The sequence below is a fragment of the Sus scrofa genome, chromosome 5 (genome assembly GCF_054392235.1).
Source record: "Sus scrofa isolate SSC_HxYL_T2T_F1_AM1 chromosome 5, Sscrofa_HxYL_maternal_Yorkshire_Landrace_v2.0, whole genome shotgun sequence".
NCBI classification, from domain to species: Eukaryota; Metazoa; Chordata; class Mammalia; order Artiodactyla; family Suidae; genus Sus; species Sus scrofa.
In genome coordinates this window covers 55582898-55593403 of record NC_139387.1, presented here as the reverse complement: position 1 = coordinate 55593403, position 10506 = coordinate 55582898, and the positions used below count along the sequence as shown (strand labels likewise).

General features: G+C 41.0%; 1 protein-coding gene across 20 annotated transcripts in view; it reads left to right on the top strand.

Moving 5' to 3' along the window:
* The first annotated feature begins 4413 nt into the window (after positions 1 to 4413).
* The window catches only part of IRAG2 (inositol 1,4,5-triphosphate receptor associated 2), a 124674-nt gene continuing 118581 nt past the window's right edge, over positions 4414 to 10506 (top strand). For all 20 annotated transcript variants that reach the window (XR_014803694.1, XR_014803696.1, XR_014803695.1 and 17 more), the window contains exon 1: positions 4414 to 4539. The gene's annotated coding sequence lies outside the window, so the exon portion shown is untranslated. The remainder of the gene's footprint in view (positions 4540 to 10506) is intronic.

Below are 10506 nucleotides of genomic sequence, written 5' to 3'. Positions count from 1 at the left end.
AAACAAATAGAACACAGAAATGGAAATACAAATAGCTTTAAACACATGAAACAATATTCAAATGCAAATTAAAATGATGAGATGCCGTTTCACTTATCAGATTGGCAAAGATCAGCACATTGTGTTGATGAGGGTGTGGGGAACCAAGCAGGCTCACAGATTGTTGGTGAACTGATAAACTGATACAACCACTGTGGAAACAAATTTGGCAACAGCTGTCACAATTTTCAAAAGAAAGTTTGTGGAGTTTTTTTTTTTTTTTTTAAGTCAAATCTCTTTCTTTGAATTAGCTGCCTATGCTTAACAAGAAGGAAAGGCCACAGTGTTTAAAAATAAAAAGCAAAATACTTTAAGGAAGGTATTTTGCCCCTTGTCTAAAGTGGATGACAACCATATAGGGCTATGGAAATTAACATGACAACTAAAAGAATCTCTGAGTGTCTATCACTCAGGGTCTAAATTTTTTTTTTTTTTTTTTTTTAGGAGAGGCTGAAGAAAATTTCAATCACAAAGGTGTGGGCAGGATTTAAGGGAAGTGGTAAGGAGTAGGAGCACCCGGTGGTGCTGGCATTGTGGTGCAGCAAGGGCCAAAGGAGGAAAGATGTTCAGAACCAAGTGACAGTTGTCCTGTTAGGAGAGGGCTGCCTACAGGAGCCATGGGTGAGCCTGGACCACTGTCAGACAGGCCTGACAGGATGGGATCTAGAATACCATCCCAGGCTTTTCTTCTCATCTATTTCCTGCTGGTGCCTCCCAATGGCCAAGTTCAATGGGAAATCAGAGGGTAGGTGAGCCAGACTGATGCTGTCCATAGAGACCAGGCTGCTGGGCCAGCGGACAAGGATGGGTAGCTCTTGCTCTCCTTCAGGAGGGTAAGTCTGGGAGGGCAACATGTGATTGTCATTCAGCTCAGACATGTCTTGGTAAAGTCTTCAGGGCCTGACTTCGTTTTAACTTCTCTGCAAGGATATATTGCCAGTTTTTCTTCCAAAGTATTCACTTCTGTGTTCCTCCTTTTCAGAATGGAGCCCATATATCATGAACATTCCCAAGCTCTTTCTTTCTGGGACAGTATCTTGATGAAAATTGCCTTCTCGAAGACACATCCTCTGCTTATTAACGTTTAATTAACAGAAAACAACTTAAAAACATTGATTCTTGTTGTGGCTCAGTGGTAACAAGCCCAACTAGTATTCCCTAGGATGTGGGTTTGATCCCTGGCCTTGCTCAGTGGGTTAGGGATCCAGTGTTGCCATGAGCTGTGGTGTAGGTCACAGATGTGGCTCGGATTCCGCATTGCTGTGGCTGTGGCATAGGCTGGCAGCTGTAGCTCTGAGATTTGACCCCTAGCCAGGGAACTTCCATAAGCTGCAAGCTTGGCCCTAAAAAGGAGAAAAAAAAAATGATACCTAGAATCTAAGGGCACTCTAGAGTCCATTATAAGATATAGTGCATTAAAAACAATGGTGCATTTTACATACAGCAGGTTTTGGGGAAAAAATGTAGGTTATGTTTGGTCATGCCTCTCATGAAGGATGGTTTCACTGGTTTTCTTTCTTTGTTCTTTTCTTCTCATAATGCCCCATTTCCCCCTCCAATCCAGCTACTGGCCAATGTCTAACAACACTAAAGATGCCATTAGAGAGAAGGGGAATGTGTTATTTAAGGATTTTTTTTTGTTTGATTTTTTTTTTTTTTAATTTGCACCTGTGGCATGTGGAATTTCTGGGGCCAGGGATCGAACCCATGCCATAGCAGTGACCTGAGCCACAGTAGTGACAACTCTAGATCCTTAACCTGTGGCGCCACCAGGGAATTAGATTTTTTTTTGCCTATTTACACAAGATTTGATTTCCTTGAAATGTTATGTTGAAGAGGAGGAATGGCATTTCTTAGAGTTTCTCTAATTATAACAAGACAGACACTTGCTTTCAGGTCTGGCAATATCAGGGCCCCTGTCTGGTCACTGAACCTCAAGGGGAAATGACTCGTTAAGGAAAGAACATGTTATCAACCCTCCCTGCAGTATATCCACAAGCCAAAGCCCCATCTTGGCTCTTGAGGTAAAGCCTACATTTTATCCCTTTCTATTTCTTCCTGTGTTAACAAAGCAGGTTTTCGGGGCTGGAGAAGCTGTTTGGTTATACGCAACTACTTTGCCTTTTTTTTTGGCCACGCTGGTGGCATGTGGAAGTTCCAGGGCCAGGGATCGAATTTGTGCCACAGCAATGACTTGAGCTGCTGCAGTGACGCCTATTCTTAACCTGACACACCACCAGAGAATTCCACTATGCCATTTTATAGAGGGGACATATATCTACAAGATTTGGGTATCCGAGGGTGTCTGGGAAATAAGCTCCCATGGATATTGAGAGACAACTGTGCTCTGTTAGACTCAGCCAGAGGCAAACAATAATAAGTGGTGAAGTAAATAAGTGATAAATAGACAATAAGTGATGAAATAACATGTTCATTCAATGCATTGCAGAGCCATTGGAATTTATTCAGGTTATTCCTGAATAAGTTCGGGTTACTCGTTCACTGCTCTGAGAAACATCAGGTATGACAAACTCATGTGGCGCAGGAAGAAAAAGTGTAGTTTGCCAGACAGGCGATATAGTCTAGTGAATTCAGAATTTGAATATTATTTCTGGCTCTGCCACTGGCTTCCTTTATGACTAGGAGGAAAATCTCTCTGGGTGTCACTAGTTTCGGTATCTGTGGATTGATAAGAAGATCACAAGCATGGATGTTATGAGAGTTCATTTCTTGGGAGGTTTAACAGAGCAAGTCTAATGAGAGGAATGGGTCAATTGGCTCTTTCTGGGCACTGTTTTATGCTTTAAGAGGATATTTATATCTGATTAAATATATCAAGTTTCAGAAAATGTATCATACATATGTCATCTCATTTAACCCTTGCAGGAAAACCTGAAGGTGATTCATGCCATTGGTGCAATTTTGCAGAGGAAGAAACTGAGCCACAGAGTTAATTTGTCTAGTCACAAAACTAGTGAGCAGCAGGGCAGGGATTTCGCCCAGGTTTTTTGAATCCAGAGCCTCAATTCTTCTTCTGCTTCTTTTTGGCCTCACCTGCATCTCATAGAAATTCCTGGGCCAGGGATCAAACCCAAGCCACAGCAGTGACAATGCCGGATAATTAGCTGCAAGGCCACCAAAGAACTCACAGAGCCCCAGTTCTTAATTATTATAGTCCCTCTCCCTCTCACTGGTGACAGAAATAACGATGACCCACAGGAATAGGAGCATATATAAAAATCTTGATATTCCAGTAGTTCTCTTGTGACACAGTGTGTTAAGGATCCAGCCTTGTCACTGCAGTGGCTTGGGTGGCTGCCGTGGCATGGGTTCCATCCAAGGAACTTCCACGAGCCATGGCATGGCCAAAACAAGAGAAATCTCGATATGTCAAAATAGATTTTCAGAGCACCCCATGTAGAGCAGGGAAGAGAGTAAATAGAGGAGAAGTAGGAAATCACTGATGCTGGAGTCTGTGAAGTGTTGTGATAAGGGACTGTGGTGTCTGGCTAAAGAATCCCCATAAGCAAAACTACCAGTTTGAGAGAAAAATGTTCCAGTTATGAGACTTTGGGTTGCACATTTGGAGCCCTGATTCTGGTTTGCTTCTCTGTTTTGTGATGGGTTTGTTCTGTTTTTAAGCTTCTTGTCACAGCTGAGTATCATTTCCTTGGATAGGATATGGCATTATATGAGATTTCATTCATTGCTGAATTTGCCGGTATCCTCCCTATGGAAACTTACATTTTTTCCCCACCACTCCAACCCTCTCCCACCCATCTCCTGGTTCCATCGACTATCAGTGCTGCCACAACAATGAGCTTAGTCTCATCACTAGGCTTTCTTCTGTCTTTCCCCACCTCACAAGTGTGTCCAAGCTTCTTCCTGCCTTTTCGAAATACTCTATTACTTTAAGCCCAGCTTATGTCCTTTTATAATGGCTTCTCAACCCACATTGAACTCATCCTATCCCAACCTTCCATGAAGCTTAAGGTACCTCTTATGTACTTCTTTGCTTAATGGTTGCACTTTGCATAATTTATATTCTGTGTTTCCCAAACTAGGCAGGGTTCCATAAAAGACAATGATGCATAGCATTAATATTTTAGAAACCATCCAGTATTGGGCTCAAGAGAAACATGAAATTTAACTGAAAGAGTGACTTTTCCTTTGCAGATGAGAGAGCGTATAATCTGGGTGATCTCTATTTTGCACTAAGGTTGTGTTTACTTGGCGGCGAGTGCACCAATATGGCGCCCATCCTCTCCAAGTGCAGCCGCTCATTCCTCCCACGTGCCTTTCCTCACCCCTCTGCTGTGATCTTGGCTGAACTCAAGACGCAGGTGTAGCCGATGAGTAGCTTCCCTCTTCTCCAGAGTTTGTCTTTCATCTCACTCCACAGCACCCAGCAGAAGTTAGCTCCACTCAGTGCCTCAACTCTCCATTTCTAGCGCTCGGAAGAGGGTTCTAGCGCTGGTGAAGTGGAGTGGACATAAAGTGGTGAGTTTTCCCCAAGAAAATAATTAAACATTGGCTGGTGGTGGCTCTTAGGTATCAAAAGCCAAGAAAATCCTTCCCCAAACAGGGAAAAGCAATCCCACATGTACCTTCTCTGTTGTCTCCTAAACCTAACCCTAACCCCAAGTTCAACCTGTTGTGAGCGAGGCAAACCTCCAATACTGACTGATATTTGGAGGTTCAACAGACCTCGTTGAAAACCTGAAAACAAGTCTAGGAGAAAACCCCAAACACGAAAAAAAATCAGGGAAAAAGAGTTAAGTGGCTGAAAGTGATAAAACTAGATTCCCAGAAATGTTGTTTTCAAAACAAATCTCAGAATGGTTTTCAGAGGGTTTTGGAATCCATAAAGCACTGAATTGTTGTTGCCAGCCTTGGTCATTTGGCATGTGTGTTAGGAGAAAGTGGTTCTGTGGTTTTGCAGACTGTAATTCTTGGAGTTAACAGATTTATCATAGGTTTTTTTCCCTGGTTTCTGAGAAGAAAACCGGACTTCATACAATAAGAACTGAAACAGAAGAATATAGTCAGTTTTCAGAAGCATCATGTGTGATTGTGCTATTTTAGGAACTGTTCCAATGTGGGAGGTTTATAAGCTTGGTGTGACCCAGCCAAGGAGCTTAATAGAACGAGGTTAAATGAATGGTAGGAGATGGTTCCAGTCTTATCAGCTTGCAGATGACAGACTCACTGAAGATTTACTAAACCTGGGACTTGTGGTTTGCAAGTCGTTTTGATTAACAGTTGGTATCATCTATCTAGTGAAAGCAGGAAAAACTGTGATTATTTTATCACGTTAAATACTAGTCACCAAGAGACTAAAAACAGGGTAATTTGGCAAATGTAAAGTTTACTGGTTAAGTAGAAAACCTTGCTCTGCTCTTGCACTGGGCTCACTGAGGAGTTTCCTGGGAACATTTCAGTGAACAGATGTTTCTTCTTATGTGTTGTTGAAGAGTGAACAGGCCTCCAATTGTTTGTGAAGGATTCTTTTGCAAAAGGAACGCATTGTTTATCTACACATATACATATGTGTATATTTACATGTTTACATATATTAATTAAGGGCTTTGCCATAATTAAACCACCACACAGAACTCAGGTGAGTCATCAACTATTTGCCTGGATTTTGTAATTAGTAACAAATGTTAAAATAAGTCTATCTGATCTTAAGTTTGGAAGTTCGTTCTTCAAGCAATTGAAGTTCAAAAAATTTAAGTGGCTGGTAAAAGAAAGATAATTACATTGTCAACACAATCATTTTTGAGTCAAGAGTTTGATTTAAAAGGCTTTCTAAAGAGCTTTTCGGGAGTTCCTGTCGTGGCGCAGTGGTTAATGAATCCGACTAGGAACCATGAGGTTGCGGGTTCGGTCCCTGCCCTTGCTCAGTGGGTTAACGATCTCGCGTTGCCATGACCTGTGGTGTAGGTTGCAGACGTGGCTTGGATCCTGCGTTGCTGTGGCTCTGGTGTAGGCCGGTGGCTACAGCTCCGATTAGACCCCTAGCCTGGGAACCTCCATGTGCCACAGGAGCGGCCCAAGAAATAGCAAAAAGACAAAAATAAATAAATAAATAAAGAGCTTTTTGAATCACCCTGAAATCTTTTTCAAGGATACTATTTTGGTATCTTTCTTTTTGCAGAGAAATCCAACTGTTTCTTAGTGATTGAAGAATATGGAGACTGAGAAACACAAATTCTGCTCTAATATTGTTTGTAAATTTCTAAAGATATGAAATATTATCTATACTGTACCTACATGGCGAATTCATTCTAATCTATTGAAAACTCCTTTAGGAAGTCAGAACAAATGTAGATTTCTGTGACTCTCGCTCAGTGCAGATGTCTTAGAGCTTCATAATGAACTCGGTATTTATATCTAACCTTACTTTAGATAAGAAACAAATCACACTCATTTTATAGATGTTGCCATGCATCAGAGGCTTTTAAATTATTGCTTTATAGTTTTGGATCAGGATTTTTGAAAAGTGTTGATTCAAGAGCTCTAAATGGATACAAAAAGGCAATTCAGGCAATAATAATAATCAGACTCACTCAAGAAACAAGAACAAAGCAGCATAGCTCAAACAGTAGGAGAAATAAATAAAATTAGTGAAATAGCTTATTTGGTTAATCTCTAACATTTTGTTGTATTACATTTATCTAAAGCGAATTCAGGGAATTTCCACTGTGGCTCAGCAGTAAGGAACCCAACTAGTACCCACGTGGACATGGGTTTGTTTCCTTGCCTCGCTCAATGGGTTAAGGATTGGGCATTGCTGTGAGCTGTGGTGAAAGTCACAGTCTTGGCTCAGATCCTAAGTTGCTGTGGTGCAGGCCAGTGGCTGCAGCTCTGATTCAGCCCCTAGCCTGGGAACTTCCATATACCACAAGAGCGGCCTTAAAAAAAAAAAAAGTGAATTCAAATGGATATGGTTACAGTAGATTTACAATTCCACTTTTTAATTTTCTGTTTATAGCCATGAATTTAGCAAACAATATGTATCACATTATGCACAGTGCATGACGCATAATAGATGCCCCCAATTTTTCCCTGTCCTCACTCCCAAAATAGGATAATCCCTAATATATGCTCTCACAGCCCCTGTCACTCTTCTTTCCAAGTGTGTTATTATTTATTATCTGTAGGCTTTAGGGTTGCTAGATTTAGCTAGCTAGAAATGCTAGTTAGAAATGTAAGATGGGGGGAGTACCCACCGTGGCTCAGCAGAAATGAATCTGACTAGCATCCATGAGGATGCAGGTTTGATCCCTGGCCTTGCTCAGTGGGTTAAGGATATGGCGTTGCCTTGAGCTATGGTGTAGGTTGCAGATGCGGCTTGGATCCTGCATTGCTGTGGCTGTGATGTAGGGCAGCAGCCGTAACTCCAATTTGACCTCTAGCCTGGAAACCTCCATATGCCATGGGTGTGGCCCTAAAAAGTCAAAAAAAAAAAAAAAAAAAAAAAAAAAAGAAATGCAAGATGCCCAGAGAAATTTGAATTTTAGGTAAGTAACCAGTAATTCTTAGGTATAAGTTTTTCCTGTACAACTTTTCGATGCATGTGATACACTATACTAAAAAATTAGCCATTGTTTATCTGATACTCAAATTTTATTGGGCATCCTGGATTTAATCTGGCAGTCTTAGTAGCTTCCTTGTTTATATATGTATCTCTTACAGATACATATTTATCTTATGTATCTCACAGATATATTTAACTTAAGTTTTAGGAGAGAAGATATTCTGATTTGCTCATCATTGTAGCACCAGTGTCGGCACTGGGCTTAGTACATTTTAGGTACTTTTTTTCCCTTTTTTTTTTTTTTTCACAGCTATACCCTCGGCATATGGATGTTTCCAGGCTAGGGATCGAATCGGCACTATAGGCAAGGCCTACAGCACGGCAACACTGGATCCAAGCCACATCTACAACCTACATTGCAGCTTGTGACAATGGCAGATCTTTAACCCACTAAGCGAGGCCAGTGATGAAACCTATATCCTCACAGAGACAACATCAGGTCTTTAGCCCACTGAGCCACAATGGGAACTCCACATTTTAGGTGCTTAATAAATATTGATTGAATGCCTAAAAGGATGAATGATATGACATACAATGGGGGTTCAGAGAATTTAAAAACAAAAGACGCAGTGCTTTTTTTTTTTTTTTTTTTTTTTTTTTAAGGGTTGCACTTGCAGTGTGTGGAGGTTCCCAGGCTAGGAGTCTAATTGTAGGCACAGCTGCCAGCCTATGCCTCAGCCACAGCAACGCAGGATCTGAACCAAGTCTTCGACCTACACCACAGCTCACAGTGACACCAGATCCTTAACTCACTGAGTCAGGCCAGGGATCAAACCCGAAACATCCATGGTCTCCGCTGCGCCACAATGGGAAGTCCCAAGAAGTGGTTCTTCCCATTGGAATTTCTACAAGTGTATGTAAATACAGTAAATATTCAATCAACTTAAACAGATAAATAAGGAGGAAATTCCTCTTAAAAGAGAGACTCCAAGCAGCTGTTCTACTAGTACAATTAACCTTTAGTTCTTAATTTTCAGTCAGTACTTTTTCAAAGACAATTATTGCACAAAGCAAGTTAGACTTGTATTTTTAAGTGTAATGGCAGATTGCGTACAGCTCATCTTTCCTACCAGGATCTAAGACTAAAAAAGCAGTTTGGACAGGATGGACGGGAGATGTTTCCAGGCCATATATGGAGAAGGTGGCACAAATTTTGAAATCTTTATCATCACATCTTACTTATTGAACTCCCACAGATGTCCTGCTCTATATTAGAAAAACCAAAACAAGTTAATCTTGTGAAGTCTTGTTAGCTCATGGAGAAGCAGTCTCTTTTTTTTTTTTTTTTTTTTTTTCGGTCTTTTAGGGCTGTATCCATGGCATTTGAAAGTTCCCTGACTAGGGGTTGAATCAGAGTTGTAGCTGCTAGCCCACACCACAGCCACAGCAAGCAGGATCTGAGCCGAATCTGTGACCTATACTACGGCTCACGGCAATGCCAGATCCTTAACCCACTGAGCAAGGCCAGGGATCGAACCTGCATCCTCATGGATGCTAGTCAGATTCGTTCCCGCTGAGCCATGATGGAAACTCCGAGAATCAGTGTCTTAAGTGTACTCTTTGTTAGGTTTAGTTTATAAACCATGGAGCAGGGCTTACTGAGGTGAGTCGTGGAAGTTTAGAAAGCAGATAGTAGAAGGAGAAAAATGCCTTGGAAAAAGCAAATAGAAATGTGGTGACTTCTAGGCCAGGAACATTTATCTGGATCAGTCACCAATACCCACAAAGTGAGGCTTTTCCCTGTGGCTCGAACAGTATCCCACATCAATATTCACAGATGTTCACAGGCAGATGTGTCTGAGAATCTGAGGTGCAAGTTCTAGGGCTTCTGTTAGCCTCAAGCTCAACCTTTCCCCTGCTTCTCTGGCTCTAGAAGGGGAAAGCAGTCACCTCACATTGAGAACACTGACAGATACTTAACCAGGCTCTAAAGAGGTCTTTATTGACCTGGAGCAGATGGTTCCAGCCCTGTCACCACCACAGCCAGCCATGTGTTAGAAGGTAGAATTCTCTTCTGCCATTACCACTACTTCACTTCCAACCTCCCAGTTAAGCAATGAGAAGCTCCCAGTGGAGAAGCCAGGGGCTATTCTCTAGAAAAAAATGGTAGCTACAAGTAGTTGAGAGTCAACACACTGCAGCTGGGGGACAAGGTCACAAGCCTGGTAATTATATACACTATACACAATTGCAGGTTCTTAGTTGATGCCGACAACAATGTGTTTAGTATGTAAAAGAGAGTCACATCATGACTTTTGAATACAAGAATTAAATTGCATACACATGCGTACACATTTGATACATTCCAAGACAAAATCTAATTAAATAACTAAAATGTAGTGCAATTATACATCCTAGGAGAGAACAGAAAGCTTGAGTCCAGTGAGAATACATTGATTCCAGAATTTCAATAGGGGAATATGTTTTAGGCTTGCTGTTGAAAGATAAGCCTTGAATAGAAGGAAAGGAAGGTATTGTCAACTGAGAAAATGATTACTACCTTAAATAGTGAAGGATTCTGTTGATGGAGACTTCATTAGCTGGAGCTGATGGCCATCATCTTGAGCTAAAAATGAACCAGATTGAGAAGATGTTGAATATCTTCTCAGTTTTTCTAAATACCCCTTGGTTCATTTTTCTATTAGGAGACTTTTACAAAAGAGCTCTGAATGGAAATTTTTGTTAAGGTCCTAAATTGTAACTTTCAAGATCTTTGTAACTATTTATTTGCAACTACCCAAATTATTATAATTCTTTGCATAGATTAAATTTTACCAGTTTAGGCAAAATTTTGGATGTATTTCTTTTTTTTTTTTTTTTTTTTTTTGCTGCAGCATGTAATGGCTTGATGTGGGATCTCAGTT